This window comes from Patiria miniata, unplaced genomic scaffold, assembly GCF_015706575.1.
Source record: "Patiria miniata isolate m_02_andy unplaced genomic scaffold, ASM1570657v1 HiC_scaffold_7, whole genome shotgun sequence".
NCBI classification, from domain to species: domain Eukaryota; kingdom Metazoa; phylum Echinodermata; class Asteroidea; order Valvatida; family Asterinidae; genus Patiria; species Patiria miniata.
Window position 1 is genome coordinate 472,125 of NW_024037074.1, and position 15,474 is coordinate 487,598.

Here is a 15,474-nt window from a genome sequence, read left to right on the forward strand (position 1 = left end):
TTTCGAAACCTCGGCCTTCGTCGCAGCTTCGCAGCTTCGCAGCTTCGCAGCTTCATCATTGAACTGGCATCCTTCTTTTTTTAACGAGATGCCTGCGTCTCCCGTAACGGAAGCCCAATAATACCTATTTGTCTCTTCTTATTTGACACCCCACGCTTTCTGAGTAGCTGTGTGGAAATTACATAATTATTCTCCTTCAAATTGGTTTAATAGAACAAGCCGCATGGGAATAAATCGAATTTTGGAAAACCCTTTTAAAACCCACATTTTTCTTTTTTTCCTGGAGGGCGCTGTTTACACTGAACGTTAGTTTTTCCCCTTGACATTTCCCCCTAGAATTTATTTATGTGATTATTCAAGGCAAAGGAGTTGTTGAATATGGCTATTCATGTGGTAGGTACCCAAGATATTCTGGAAAATTATTTATATTTTTAAGTTGGACACCTCTTGCTCTTCGTATGACTTTTTTTAAACAAAAAGCAAAATGTGAAATCGCCCTAGCTGGAGTTACCTAGCTGGAGTTACCCAGCCCTGAGTTTTATCATTGGGTTGTCATCTAGGCCCAATGATAAAACTCAGGGCTGGGTAACTCCAGCTAAAATCGCCCAGTTTCCGGACACTTCACAATATTGAATGGCTGCTGCTCGCTATCCCCATGGCGGTAATCCTTACTTTTAGGACCCCGTTCCTATATAGGAAGGGAAAGACTCACCAAAACAGTTGACTAAATGACACTCAAAATTGACATTCTGATACTTCTTGGCACATCTGAACAATGGGCAATGACACCTTCTTGACTTCTAAAGACTGCTTTAGCCTGCAAAAGTCACTTTGGTACTGGACAGACATCTGCAAAATTCAGTTTTGAACAGAACTCGTAAAAAATAGAGGTGTTCTAAAAGTAAGGATTACCCCTATGGCTAGTGCCACTGCTAGTAGTAGGACTTTTTTGGAAAGATTCCCATATCTGGCCATCAATAATGTTTTCCTTCAGCGACCTATCAGCCATCAGAAAGTATGTCAAATTTAGCAGGGAATTTATTGGGGTATTTACTGAGAAAACACTTAGAAATTTTCAGACCAGTCTCATTGTGCACAGGATGACAAGTGATGGCCAGATGTGGGAATCTTTCCAAAAAGAATATGCTTAGGGTCCTGCTTTTTGAAAAAAAAGGAAGCGGGAGACCCTTCTTTTTTTTTTCCTCCCCAATGGTCGCCCGACCGGGCTATTTTTCATCAAGATGGCTGCCATTTTTTTTTTTAAATGGCCGCCATTGGACTCAGCAAATTACATACCAGCTTTTTATTGAAATGTGTTTATAGCTCCATGATGCAACAGATACAATGTAAGAGGCCAAACTAATGTCACTATTGAAAACTTTTTTAAAAAAATGGTTTAAAAAAAAAAAACCTAAGAAGGCAGCCTCCATAAAGGAAGCAGGCGGGGACGCTAGACATGTTTTTGTTTTTTTATTTGGCCTAATTTGTTTCCCCCTCTCCACTTTGAAAACTTCTGTGAAGATTTAATTGGTGTTACCGTTTCATACATTTACATTTTTTTTTTTACATCATACATGTAAACTTGACGGTTGTCTCATTTTTTTTTGCAACTGTAGGCGCATCAATCAGTGCAAATGAAAGGCGCTGAGGCAGACTGGACACCCATACAATGCACAGACAGGGAGTGTAGCCACTCCTTGATGAAGGCTCCGCATCTGCACTGTCCATTCTGCTCCCAGGACAGTCTCTTCACTGATGAGATTCTCCTCGAGGCGCACTACAGGGTCAAGCACGTGGATAAAGGCATCAACTTTGGGGGTGAGTTTGCATTTGGGAACAAGACCAAGTGCTTGCATACTTGTAACTGGATCCCAAGAAATAAGTTTTAGGTTAAGGACAATGTTTTCACTTTCTGTTCATGAGTCATGCTACAAGATGACTTGTGGTCCGTGTTTGTGAAAAGGTTTGTGAGTTGAATTAAGATAAGTTGAAGGTAGTGGACAGCAGGACAAGGTAGTGGCATTTGTGGGAGTTTTATGAAATTGACAGATACCTGGGCTGGTTATTCTTAGCAGATATCAGTGTTCGATGAACTCAATTGTCACAGGCCATGCCCAAATGCCTGCCTGAACAAGAGTCCTAACTCAGGTCAATAGCTTACTTGTGCCTGTTACAGCAAGAGAACCATATAAAAAGATCCACAGTTCATGTTTTGTCAAAGTGCATATAGCTGTCAGCTTTTGTCAAAATTGCCAAACCAATCCTCTACTGTATCCCTCCCCAGGTCTTAAAATATTGCAGTGATGTAGATCCTGCATCGTCCACGGCATCATTCACGAGCAGAAATACTTCAAGGGTGCCCACTCGCACTGCTACCACTGTCACAATGGGTTCAGCAGGAGGGACAAGGCTATGAAACACTACCAGCAACACTTCCGTAATCCAGAGACCACAATACAGATAGTTATTACTCGGGTACAGTATGTCATGGTCAATTTTACAATCATGTACTTCATTTTATCCCAGTGGGCACATCAGACTGCACGTACAATACATGTAAACCACAATTCATAAATACCTATGGCAGTTTATCCATTCCTATTGGTCGAGAAGCTGCTATGTGGCTGGTCTTAAACGGATGATAAAGACATGGCTGGCTGGTCTTCAACTCTTTTCCAGTCTCACTTCAAATTTTGGCTCCTATGAAATCCAGTGCCTCTTTCCATTTTATTGGTCCTCACGTAGGCATGCGCAATGCTACCAGTGAGTCAGTATTTCATAGTCCTAAAATTCACAACGCAACGCCCCAGGTGCGTTTTGCATGACATCGCGCAGTATGTGCGACGCGTGTGCCTATCTCCAAAAAAGGAGATGTTAACATCTTACTCGCGAGCTGGACACTCCATTATTTAGCTATAGAGGGGTGTTAAAAAAACATGAAGTGAACTTGTTGAGCAAAATCAGGTTTTTTTACCAAAAGGTTTGGATTTTTTTGACCGAATAGGTATTTATGAATGGGAATAAATATGTGCTTGGTCGGTATTTAAGTTTAAGACCGCTTGGAGTCTGGGTCCTGATAAATACCATCGCCTTCGACTCCAAGCGGTTTTATACAGAGTGATTAAGACCTTCCATGCATACTTTTATTCCCTTTAAACTGCATCAACAGTGATAAGCTATTAAACATTGGCACAGGTGGGTAAACTACCATGGTTCACTCAGAAAATGTTGTAAATTCCTGATGCTTGAATTCCGGAGCTCATTGGACTTATTTATAGCTTTAAAGACTCTCTGAAATAAATTTTACAATCAAACATTTGACTCAAGTATCTATTCTTTTGTGAATGATTAGAGACACCTTTTTGGCTCAAACTGTTTGAAAATGCACTTATTTTTTTAACCTTCGCAGTTTCAGTGCTGTTTCAAGACAACTGAGTATGCCGTTGCTGTAATGTAATGGTCCCCTTTGAAACAATGAAATAAATTTAATCAGTTGAAATTGATGTACCTTGTGAGCAGGTATGGTGGTTTACAAGGATTTTGGTGGATTTTATCAAATGCCAACACTTAGGGTCTTTTAAAATAATTAAGTTTGAACTTTAATTTTTCCTTGTACATTTGCGGTGTAAATTGAATCTTTTGCAACCCTGCAGGTTTTGTCTCATTTTATCATCCTCAACCACTTCACTTCACCATTTTACCCAGTATGTCAACTAGATCTTCACCACATACACTGACCCAGCACCCAACAGTGCCAGCCTGGTAACACACCTCATAGTCCCCCAGTCACAGCAGCCATCGGAGACAGACACATCATCCCCGGGGCTATGAGCAGACTGATGGGCAGCAGCCACAAATCGAGTACCAGTATGCCTGCATCAATGATCCGAGCCAGAGCACTGCCAATGGGGAAGGTAAGATGGTAAGAATATTAACCCTGACCCTCCAAGAATCCTTCAGCATCTACGCAGAGGTTAAGGTGGATAATGCCACCAGCAGTGAAGGATAATTAGAAGAAGCTGACCAAAAAGCCAAGGGGCAGGCATTTGATGCAAGGAAGAACTCTTCCCCCCCCCCCCCCCCCCCCCCCCCACTTTGTTTTCAATTGATATATCGTGAATCCATATGGAAGAAGGGAATGGGTAGACAACAGCATGTTTAATACAGTTGTCTTCACTCCTGCACATGTTTGGTCAATAAAATAAATAAAACAACAACCAAAAGTTCAGCATTTTTTTAGGGGGTTGGGGTGGATGAGGGCCAATATTGACAGTGGATTTTACAAATTGAAATTACAAGGTGCAAAGGGTGTGCCATTGGCGTTATTTAAGTTGATTGAATTTTGGAGGATTCAGGAAAAAAAAAATCTAATAAGTCAGGGTGGCAGTACATTTTGAGAGCTGACTTCAACAATTAATGAAATATTGGCATTTGTCCTTCACCTTGCCCACCTAATGTTAGGAATATGGTTTGAAAAAGTGAGTGATTGCTTGCACCCAGTTACAAGGAATTACATGTTCTTGACACACTGCATCACTTTGGACTTTCTTGCCTGTATCCTGTTTTTACCGCTACATATCATCTGTCCCATTCAAGCGCAACATATATGTCGACCTTTCTACTCCATAAACTCCTCCCATCATTTCCCCTCTTTGTGTAGCCCACACCTGGAGTGACCTTTTGATGACCGACTTTCATTATTACAGGAATCATTATCCAGGATAATTACTCAACCTTTCCCTCTCGTAAACAGTTGTCCTTATTGAGATACCAGACAAAGGAAGCAAAGAGGATTTGGAGGACGAGACTTGCTACACAGAGCACAACTTGTCGCTGCTGCTGCAGGAGAAGGAAAGTCTGGAGAAGACTCTTGAGGAGGAGCGGACCACGTGGGCCCAGACAGAGCACAGAATGAAAGGCACTATAGAAAGGCTTCGTACAAAGGTGAGTGGGCATTCCATCTGGTCTTGGTCTAAGAATGAGTTTGGATCTTGTTCCCTGCATGCAACAGGTACCAAGGGCGTCAATCGCTTCTCAAAAGTGGGAGGGGGGACATACCTTGATCAGAACTAATGCAGGCACACTAATGCTACTGCGTTCTTTCAGTGGTCAGATTTCTGTTAGGATGCCAGCTGTCATGGCTGTGGGCTATCATGGTGTGCACTGTTGTTGTCATTGCTCTACATTTTCTACACGTTCTACGTTGTTTTATGCGCTGACGCTGCTTATGATAAATGCAGACAAACCGTTGCACACATTTTGTACACAAGCTCAGATGTGTCGTTTATCCTTGTGTAGAGGATTCGTGGTTTCACTCAAACTCTAGTTGCACTAAATAACTGGGTAACAACACATGTGCCTTCTTAAGCATTCATGCTCCAACTGCACACATCATGAAGTGCATAAATGTCAGACTTTGGTGTGCGCTGTCATGGTTGTGATTGGTTACACATCATGGGGCAGAGCCTAATGGATTGGTCTATTAAAATTCCATCTGTAAACAAATAATTTCTCTGCCCATCCGTCTTGCCCTCCAGGTTGAGTATTTGTCCAACACAAACATGTCACTCAAGCAGCAGCTGTCCATGATTCACAGGTCCAGTTTGAAACATCTAACCAACGACAGCTAGAACCAGTCCATTTTGCAAGAGTTACTGCAACACATGTCTGAGGAGCACACCCAGCTGCTGCACCACCATCTAGCACAGCTACGACTGTACACTCAGGCCTGCGCATTATCCAAATCAGCCCCCGAGGAATCTGCAGCTGAATCTACAGTCTTGGTACCAGACCTGGCTGACCAATCACAGGACATCTCACACATGGCCATGATGTCGTCCTCGGAGGGCACCCTTGGGAACATGGAGCAGACAGTCGTCATGACGATAACGTCTGAGGAGGATTCGGAGCCGCTCGGCAACATCGTGGATAACCCCGGAGATACTGTGGGACATGACTCCTTGACTTTGGATAAGGACGTTCACTTGTCACCAAATGACATTCTGTACCAACTGACAAGCGAGGGACTGTCACCAAGACATGCCACCTCTGAGTCGGGTCACGTTTATCAATCAGGTAGAACTCATTCACATCACAACACAGGCTGTGATGTCACGCAACAGGATTTTCACAAGAACAAAAGTTGAAAATTGGTTCTTTCCAACAGCATGCCAAATGAGGGACCACCATTAAAATGTGGGAGAACTAACAGCCTGAAAGCCACTTAACTAAATAAAACCGGACATATTTTGTAAACAGTGTACACTCAGTGTTGTCTTAGGGCTTAGTTGGGGGGGGGGACTTGAACTAATGAGTTGAGTCTTCATGGAAGTTTGTCTTACCTGAATGAAAAATTTTACCAAAGCAACTGGCCTTGGTCTCTCCTATCTTTTCGAGTTCTCGATGGGCAATCCCGAATCCGCTCAGTGAATGGGCGTCGTTGTAGGCCCAAACAGATCCATGTAGGTCCTCAAATCTATAACTGAAACATAAACGATGCAATTATGATTAACATTGAAACATTTGGTCGTATGTATAAAAATTAGCATTTGCTTTTTTTTTACTACATATTTTTAAGCATAACTTTTATTTGCATGAATAAAAATGAGAGCAAATGCTTTCACTATTTGCTTCAAGCTAAAAGTAATTGCTTTTTTACTTTTTGGCTTTTGCTAGACTAGAAGTGTGGACTGGTTTCAAACTTGAAAAAAATATAAATTTCAATTGACCTCAAAATTAATAAAATTTTAAAATCTAAAACTCCAACTGTGCGACTTGAACCAGCAACCTTCAGAAGTTCAGATTTAGGGTCATCAGTCCGTATTACTTGATTAAGCACAACTTCACACTATTTTGTGGTTACAAAATTAACTGTAGAGTTTCAATTGACCTAAAAAGTAGTAAAATTTTGAAATCTAAAATTCCCAGCGTGGGAATGAACCTGCAACCTTTCGATTTAGAGTCAGCAGTCTGAACCACTGCACTAAGCATAATTTCATGCTTTTTAGTGGTTACGGAATTAACTATCAAGTTTCAATTTACCCAAAAGAAATAAAATTTTAAAATCTAAAATTTCCACCCTGGATTTGAACCCACAACCTTAAAATTTAAAGTCAGCAGTCCGTACCATTGTACTTAGCATAATTCCACTGTTTTTATTGGTTAAAAAATTAACTATAAAGTTTCAATTTACCCAAAAAGAAATAAAATTTTAAAATCTTTAATTCCCTTCCTAGATTTGAACCCACAACCTTCAGATTTCGAGTCAGCAGTCCATACCATTGGACTTAGCATAATTTCACACTTTTTACAGGTTACGAAATTAACTATGAAGTTTTAATTTACCCAAAAAGTAATAAAATTTGAAAATCTAAAATTTCCACCCTGGATTTGAACCCACAACCTTCAGATTTTGAGTCAGCAGTCCGTACCATTGGACTAAGCATAATTTTACACTTTTTAAAGGTTACGAAATTAACTATAATGTTTTAATTTACCCAAAAAGTAATAAAATTTTAAAATCTAAAATTCCCACCCTGGATTTGAACCCACAACCTTCAGATTTCGAGTCAGCAATCCATACCATTGGACTTAGCATAATTTCATACTTTTTAGTGGTTACGAAATTAACTATCAAGTTTAAATTTACCCAAAAAGAAATAAAATTTTAAAATCTAAAATTCCCCCCCTGGAATTGAACCCGCAACCTTCAGATTTAGAGTCGGTAGTCCATACCATTGGACTAAGCATAATTTCACACTTGTTAAGGGTTACGAAATTAACTATAATGTTTTAATTTACCCAAAAAGTAATAAAATTTTAAAATCTAAAATTCCCACCCTGGATTTGAACCCACAACCTTCAGATTTAGAGTCAGTAGTCCATACCATTGGACTTAGCATAATTTCACACTTTTTAGTGGTTACGAAATTAACTATAATGTTTAAATTTACCCAAAAAGAAATAAATTTTACAATCTAAAATTCCCCCCCCCTGGAATTGAACCCGCAACCTTCAGATTTCGAGTCGATAGTCCATACCATTGGACTAAGCCTAATGTCACACTTGTAAAGGGTTACGAAATTAACTATAATGTTTTAATTTACCCAAAAAGTAACAAAATTTTAAAATCTAAAATTCCCACCCTGGAATTGAACCCACAACCTTCAGATTTCGAGTCAGAAGTCCATCCCATTGGACTAAGTGTAATTTCACAATTTTTAAATGTTACGAAATTAACTATGAAGTTTCAATTTACCCAAAAATATAAAAAATCTAAAATCTAAAATTTCCAACCTGGATTTGAACCCGCAACCTTCAGATTTAGAGTCGGCAGTCCATACCATTCGACTAAGCATAATTTCACACTTTTTAGTGGTTACGAAATTAACTATGAAGTTTAAATTTACCCAAAAAGACATAAAATTTAAAATCTAAAATTTCCACCCTGGATTTGAACCCACAACCTTCAGATTTAGAGTCAGTAGTCTATACCATTGGACTAAGTGTAATTTCACAATTTTTAAAGGTTACGAAATTAACTATAATGATTTAATTTACCCAAAAAAGTAATAAAATTTTAAAATCTAAAATTCCCACCCTGGAATTGAACCCACAACCTTCAGATTTCAAGTCAGCAGTCCATACCATTGGACTAAGCATAATTTCACACTTTTTAGTGGTTACGAAATTAACTATGAAGTTAAATTTACCCCAAAAGACATAAAATTTCAAAAACCAAAACTCCACCCCTGGATTTGAACCCACAACCTTCAGATTTCAAGTCAGCCGTCCGTACCATTGGACTAAGCATAATTTCACACTTTTTAGTGGTTACAAAATTAACTATCAAGTTTAAATTTACCCAAAAAGAACTAAATTATAAAATGTAAAATTCCCACCCTGGAATTGAACCCACAACCTTCAGATTTCGAGTCAGTAGTCCATTCCATTGGACTAAGCCTAATTTCACACTTTTTAAAGGTTACGAAATTAACTATAATGTTTTAATTTACCCAAAAAAGTAATACAATTTTAAAATCTAAAATTCCCACCCTGGAATTGAACCCACAACCTTCAGATTTCGGGTCAGTAATCCATACCATTGGACTAAGTGTAATTTCACAATTTTTAAAGGTTACGAAATTAACTATAATGTTTTAATTTACCAAAAAAAGTAATAAATTTTAAAATCTAAAATTTCCACCCTGGAATTGAACCCACAACCTTCAGATTTCGAGTCAGTAGTCCATACCATTGGACTAAGTGTAATTTCACAATTTTTAAATGTTACAAAATTAACTATGAAGTTTCAATTTACCCAAAAATAAATAAAATCTAAAATTTCCAACCTGGATTTGAACTCGCAACCTTCAGATTTAGAGTCAGCAGTCCATACCATTGGACTAAGCATAATTTCACACTTTTTGTGGTTACGAAATTAACTATAAAATTTAAATTTACCCAAAAAGACAGAAAATTTTAAAATCTAAAATTCCCACCCTGGATTTGAACCGACAACCTTCAGATTCAGAGTCAGTAGTCCATACCATTGGACTAAGTGTAATTTCACAATTTTTAAAGGTTACGAAATTAATTATAATGTTTTAACTTACCCCAAAAAGTAATAAAATTTTAAAATCTAAAATTCCCACCCTGGAATTGAACCCACAACCTTCAGATTTCAAGTCAGTAGTCCATACCATTGGACTAAGTGTAATTTCACAATGTTTAAATGTTACGAAATTAACTATGAAGTTAAATTTACCCCAAAAGACATAAATTTCAAAACCAAAACTCCCACCCTGGATTTGAACCCACAACCTTCAGATTTCAAGTCAGCCGTCCGTCCCATTGGACTAAGCATAATTTCACACTTTTTAGTGGTTACAAAATTAACTATCAAGTTTAATTTACCCCAAAGAACTAAATTTTAAAATCTAAAATTCCCCCCCTGGAATTGAACCCGCAACCTTCAGATTTAGAGTCAGTAGTCCATACCATTGGACTAAGCCTAATTTCACACTTTTTTAAAGGTTACGAAATTAACTATCATGTTTTAATTTACCCAAAAAAGTAATAAAATTTTAAAATCTAAAATTCCCACCCTGGAATTGAACCCACAACCTTCAGATTTAGAGTCAGTAGTCCATACCATTGGACTAAGTGTAATTTCACAATTTTTAAAGGTTACGAAATTAACTATATTGTTTTAATTTACCCAAAAAAGTAATAAAATTTTAAAATCTAAAATTTCCACCCTGGAATTGAACCCACAACCTTCAGATTTCGAGTCAGCAGTCCATACCATTGGACTAAGCATAATTTCACACTTATTAGTGGTTACGAAATTAACTATGAAGTTTAAATTTACCCAAAAAGATATAAAATTTTAAAATCTAAAATTTCCACCCTGGATTTGAACCCACAACCTTCAGATTTAGAGTCAATAGTCCATACCATTGGACTAAGTGTAATTTCACAATTTTTAAATGTTACGAAATTAACTATGAAGTTTCAATTTACCAAAAAATAAATAAAATCTAAAATCTAAAATTTCCAACCTGGATTTGAACCCGCAACCTTCAGATTTAGAGTCAGTAGTCCATACCATTGGACTAAGCATAATTTCACACTTATTAGTGGTTACGAAATTAACTATGAAGTTTAAATTTACCCTAAAAGACATAACATTTTAAAATCTAAAATTTCCACCCTGGATTTGAACCCACAACCTTCAGATTTAGAGTCAGTAGTCCATACCATTGGACTAAGCATAATTTCACACTTTTTTGTGGTTACGAAATTAACTATGAAGTTTAAATTTACCCAAAAAGACATAACATTTTTAAAACTAAAATTTCCACCCTGGATTTGAACCCACAACCTTCAGATTTAGAGTCAGTAGTCCATACCATTGGACTAAGTGTAATTTCACACTTTTTTGTGGTTACGAAATTAACTATGAAGTTTAAATTTACCCAAAAAGACATAAAATTTCAAAAACCAAAACTCCACCCCTGGATTTGAACCCACAACCTTCAGATTTCAAGTCAGCCGTCCGTACCATTGGACTAAGCATAATTTCACACTTTTTAGTGGTTACAAAATTAACTATCAAGTTTAAATTTACCCAAAAAGAACCAAATTTTAAAATCTAAAATTCGCCCCCTGGAATTGAACCCACAACCTTCAGATTTAGAGTCAGTAGTCCATACCATTGGACTAAGTGTAATTTCACAATTGTTAAAGGTTACAAAATTAACTATAATGATTTAATTTACCCAAAAAAGTAACAAATTTTAAAATCTAAAATTCCCACCCGTGAATTGAACCCACAACCTTCAGATTTCAAGTCAGTAGTCCATACCATTGGACTAAGTGTAATTTCACAATGTTTAAATGTTACAATATTAACTATGAAGTTTCAATTTACCCAAAAATAAATAAAATCTAAAATCTAGAATTTCCGACCTGGATTTGAACCCGCAACCTTCAGATTTAGAGTCAGCAGTCCATACCATTGGACTAAGCATAATTTCACACTTTTTTGTGGTTACGAAATTAACTATAACATTTAAATTTACCCTAAAAGACATAAAATTTTAAAATCTAAAATTTCCACCCTGGATTTGAACCCACAACCTTCAGATTTAGAGTCAGTAGTCCATACCATTGGACTAAGCATAATTTAACACTTTTTTGTGGTTACGAAATTAACTATGAAGTTTAAATTTACCCAAAAAGAAATAAAATTTTAAAATCTAAAATTTCCACCCTGGATTTGAACCCACAACCTTCAGATTTAGAGTCAGTAGTCCATACCATTGGACTAAGCGTAATTTCACACTTTTTAGTGGTGACGAAATTAACTATGAAGTTTAAATTTACCCAAAAAGACATAAAATTTTAAAATCTAAAATTTCCACCCTGGATTTGAACCCACAACCTTCAGATTTAGAGTCAGTAGTCCATACCATTGGACTAAGTGTAATTTCACAATTTTTAAAGGTTACGAAATTAACTATAATGATTTAATTTACCCAAAAAGTAATAAAATTTTAAAATCTAAAATTCCCCCCTGGAATTGAACCCACAACCTTCAGATTTAGAGTCAGTAGTCCATACCATTGGACTAAGTGTAATTTCACAATTGTTAAAGGTTACGAAATTAACTATAATGATTTAATTTACCCAAAAAAGTAACAAAATTTTAAAATCTAAAATTCCCACACTTGAATTGAACCCACAACCTTCAGATTTCAAGTCAGTAGTCCATACCATTGGACTAAGTATAATTTCACAATGTTTAAATGTTACGATATTAACTATGAAGTTTCAATTTACCCAAAAATAAATAAAATCTAAAATGTAAAATTTCCGACCTGGATTTGAACCCGCAACCTTCAGATTTAGAGTCGGCAGTCCATACCATTGGACTAAGCATAATTTCACACTTTTTTGTCGTTACGAAATTAACTATAACATTTAAATTTACCCTAAAAGACATACAATTTTAAAATCTAAAATTTCCACCCTGGATTTGAACCCACAACCTGCAGATTTAGAGTCAGTAGTCCATACCATTGGACTAAGCATAATTTAACACTTTTTTGTGGTTACGAAATTAACTATGAAGTTTAAATTTACCCAAAAAGAAATAAAATTTTTAAATCTAAATTTCCACCCTGGATTTGAACCCACAACCTTCAGATTTAGAGTCAGTAGTCCATACCATTGGACTAAGCATAATTTCACACTTTTTAGTGGTGACGAAATTAACTATGAAGTTTAAATTTACCCAAAAAGACATAAAATTTTAAAATCTAAAATTTCCACCCTGGATTTGAACTCACAACCTTCAGATTTAGAGTCAGTAGTCCATACCATTGGACTAAGTGTAATTTCACAATTTTTAAGGGTTACGAAATTAACTATAATGATTTAATTTACCCAAAAAAGTAATAAATTTTAAAATCTAAAATTCCCACCCTGGAATTGAACCCACAACCTTCAGATTTCAAGTCAGCCGTCCGTACCATTGGACTAAGCATAATTTCACACTTTTTAGTGGTTACAAAATTAACTATCAAGTTTAAATTTACCCAAAAAGAACCAATTTTAAAATCTAAAATTCCCCCCCTGGAATTGAACCCGCAACCTTCAGATTTTGAGTCGGTAGTCCATACCATTGGACTAAGCCTAATTTCACACTTTTTAAAGGTTACGAAATTAACTATAATGTTTTAATTTACCCAAAAAGTAATAAAATTTTAAAATCTAAAATTTCCACCCTGGAATTCAACCCACAACCTCCAGATTTCGAGTCAGTAGTCCATACCATTGGACTAAGTGTAATTTCACACTTTTTTGTGGTTACGAAATTAACTATAAAATTTAAATTTACCCTAAAAGACATAAAATTTTAAAATCTAAAATTTCCCCCCTGGATTTGAACCCACAACCTTCAGATTTAGAGTCAGTAGTCCATACCATTGGACTAAGCATAATTTCACAATTTTTAAATGTTACGATATTAACTATGAAGTTTCAATTTACCCAAAATAAATAAAATCTAAAATCTAAAATTTCCAACCTGGATTTGAACCTGCAACCTTCAGATTTAGAGTCGGCAGTCCATAACATTGGACTAAGCATAATTTCACACTTTTGTGGTTACGAAATTAACTATAAAATTTAAATTTACCCTAAAAGACATAAAATTTTAAAATCTAAAATTTTCCCCCCTGGATTTGAACCCACAACCTTCAGATTTAGAGTCAGTAGTCCATACCATTGGACTAAGCATAATTTCACACTTTTTAGTGGTTACGAAATTAACTATGAAGTTTAAATTTACCCAAAAAGACATAAAATTTTAAAATCTAAAATTTCCACCCTGGATTTGAACCCACAACCTTCAGAGTCAGTAGTCCATACCATTGGACTAAGTGTAATTTCACAATTTTTAAAGGTTACGAAATTAACTATAATGATTTAATTTACCCAAAAAAGTAATAAAATTTAAAATCTAAAATTCCCACCCTGGAATTGAACCCACAACCTTCAGATTTCAAGTCAGCAGTCCATACCATTGGACTAAGTGTAACTTCACAATTTTTAAATGTTACGATTTTAACTACGAAGTTTCAATTTACCCAAAAATAAATAAAATCTAAAATCTAAAATTTCCAAGCTGGATTTGAACCTGCAACCTTCAGATTTAGAGTCAGCAGTCCATACCATTGGACTAAGCATAATTTCACACTTTTTTTGGTTACGAAATTAACTATAAAATTTAAATTTACCCTAAAAGACATAACATTTTAAAATCTAAAATTTCCACCCTGGATTTGAACCCACAACCTTCAGATTTAGAGTCAGTAGTCCATACCATTGGACTAAGTGTAATTTCACAATTTTTAAAGGTTACGAAATTAACTATAATGATTAATTTACCCCAAAAGTAATAAAATTTAAAATCTAAAATTCCCACCCTGGAATTGAACCCACAACCTTCAGATTTCAAGTCAGCAGTCCATACCATTGGACTAAGCATAATTTCACACTTTTTAGTGGTTACGAAATTAACTATGAAGTTAAATTTACCCCAAAAGACATAAAATTTCAAAAACCAAAACTCCACCCCTGGATTTGAACCCACAACCTTCAGATTTCAAGTCAGCCGTCCGTACCATTGGACTAAGCATAATTTCACACTTTTTAGTGGTTACAAAATTAACTATCAAGTTTAATTTACCCAAAAAGAACCTAATTTTAAAATCTCAAATTCTCCCCTGGATTGAACCCACACCTTCAGATTTCGAGTCGGTAGTCCATACCATTGGACTAAGCCTAATTTCACACTTTTAAAAGGTTACCAAATTAACTATAATGTTTTAATTTACCCAAAAAGTAATTAAATTTTAAAATCTTAAATTCCCACCCTGGAATTGAACCCACAACCTTCAGATTTCAAGTCAGTAGTCCATACCATTGGACTAAGTGTAATTTCACAATGTTTAAATGTTTCGATATTAACTATGAAGTTTCAATTTACCCAAAAATAAATAAATCTAAAATCTAAAATTTCCGACCTGGATTTGAACCCGCAACCTTCAGATTTAGAGTCGGCAGTCCATACCATTGGACTAAGCATAATTTCACACTTTTTTGTCGTTACGAAATTAACTATAACATTTAAATTTACCCTAAAAGACATAAAATTTTAAAATCTAAAATTTCCACCCTGGATTTGAACCCACAACCTTCAGATTTAGAGTCAGTAGTCCATACCATTGGACTAAGTGTAATTTCACATTTTTAAAGGTTACGAAATTAACTATAATGATTTAATTTACCCAAAAAAGTAATGACATTTTAAAATCTAAAATTCCCACCCTGGAATTGAACCCACAACCTTCAGATTTCAAGTCAGCAGTCCATACCATTGGACTAAGTGTAACTTCACAATTT

General features: G+C 36.0%; 1 pseudogene; it reads left to right on the plus strand.

Moving 5' to 3' along the window:
* Positions 1–260: 260 nt before the first annotated feature.
* LOC119746011 lies at positions 261–6,480 on the plus strand (annotated as a pseudogene).
* Positions 6,481–15,474: the final 8,994 nt, after the last annotated feature.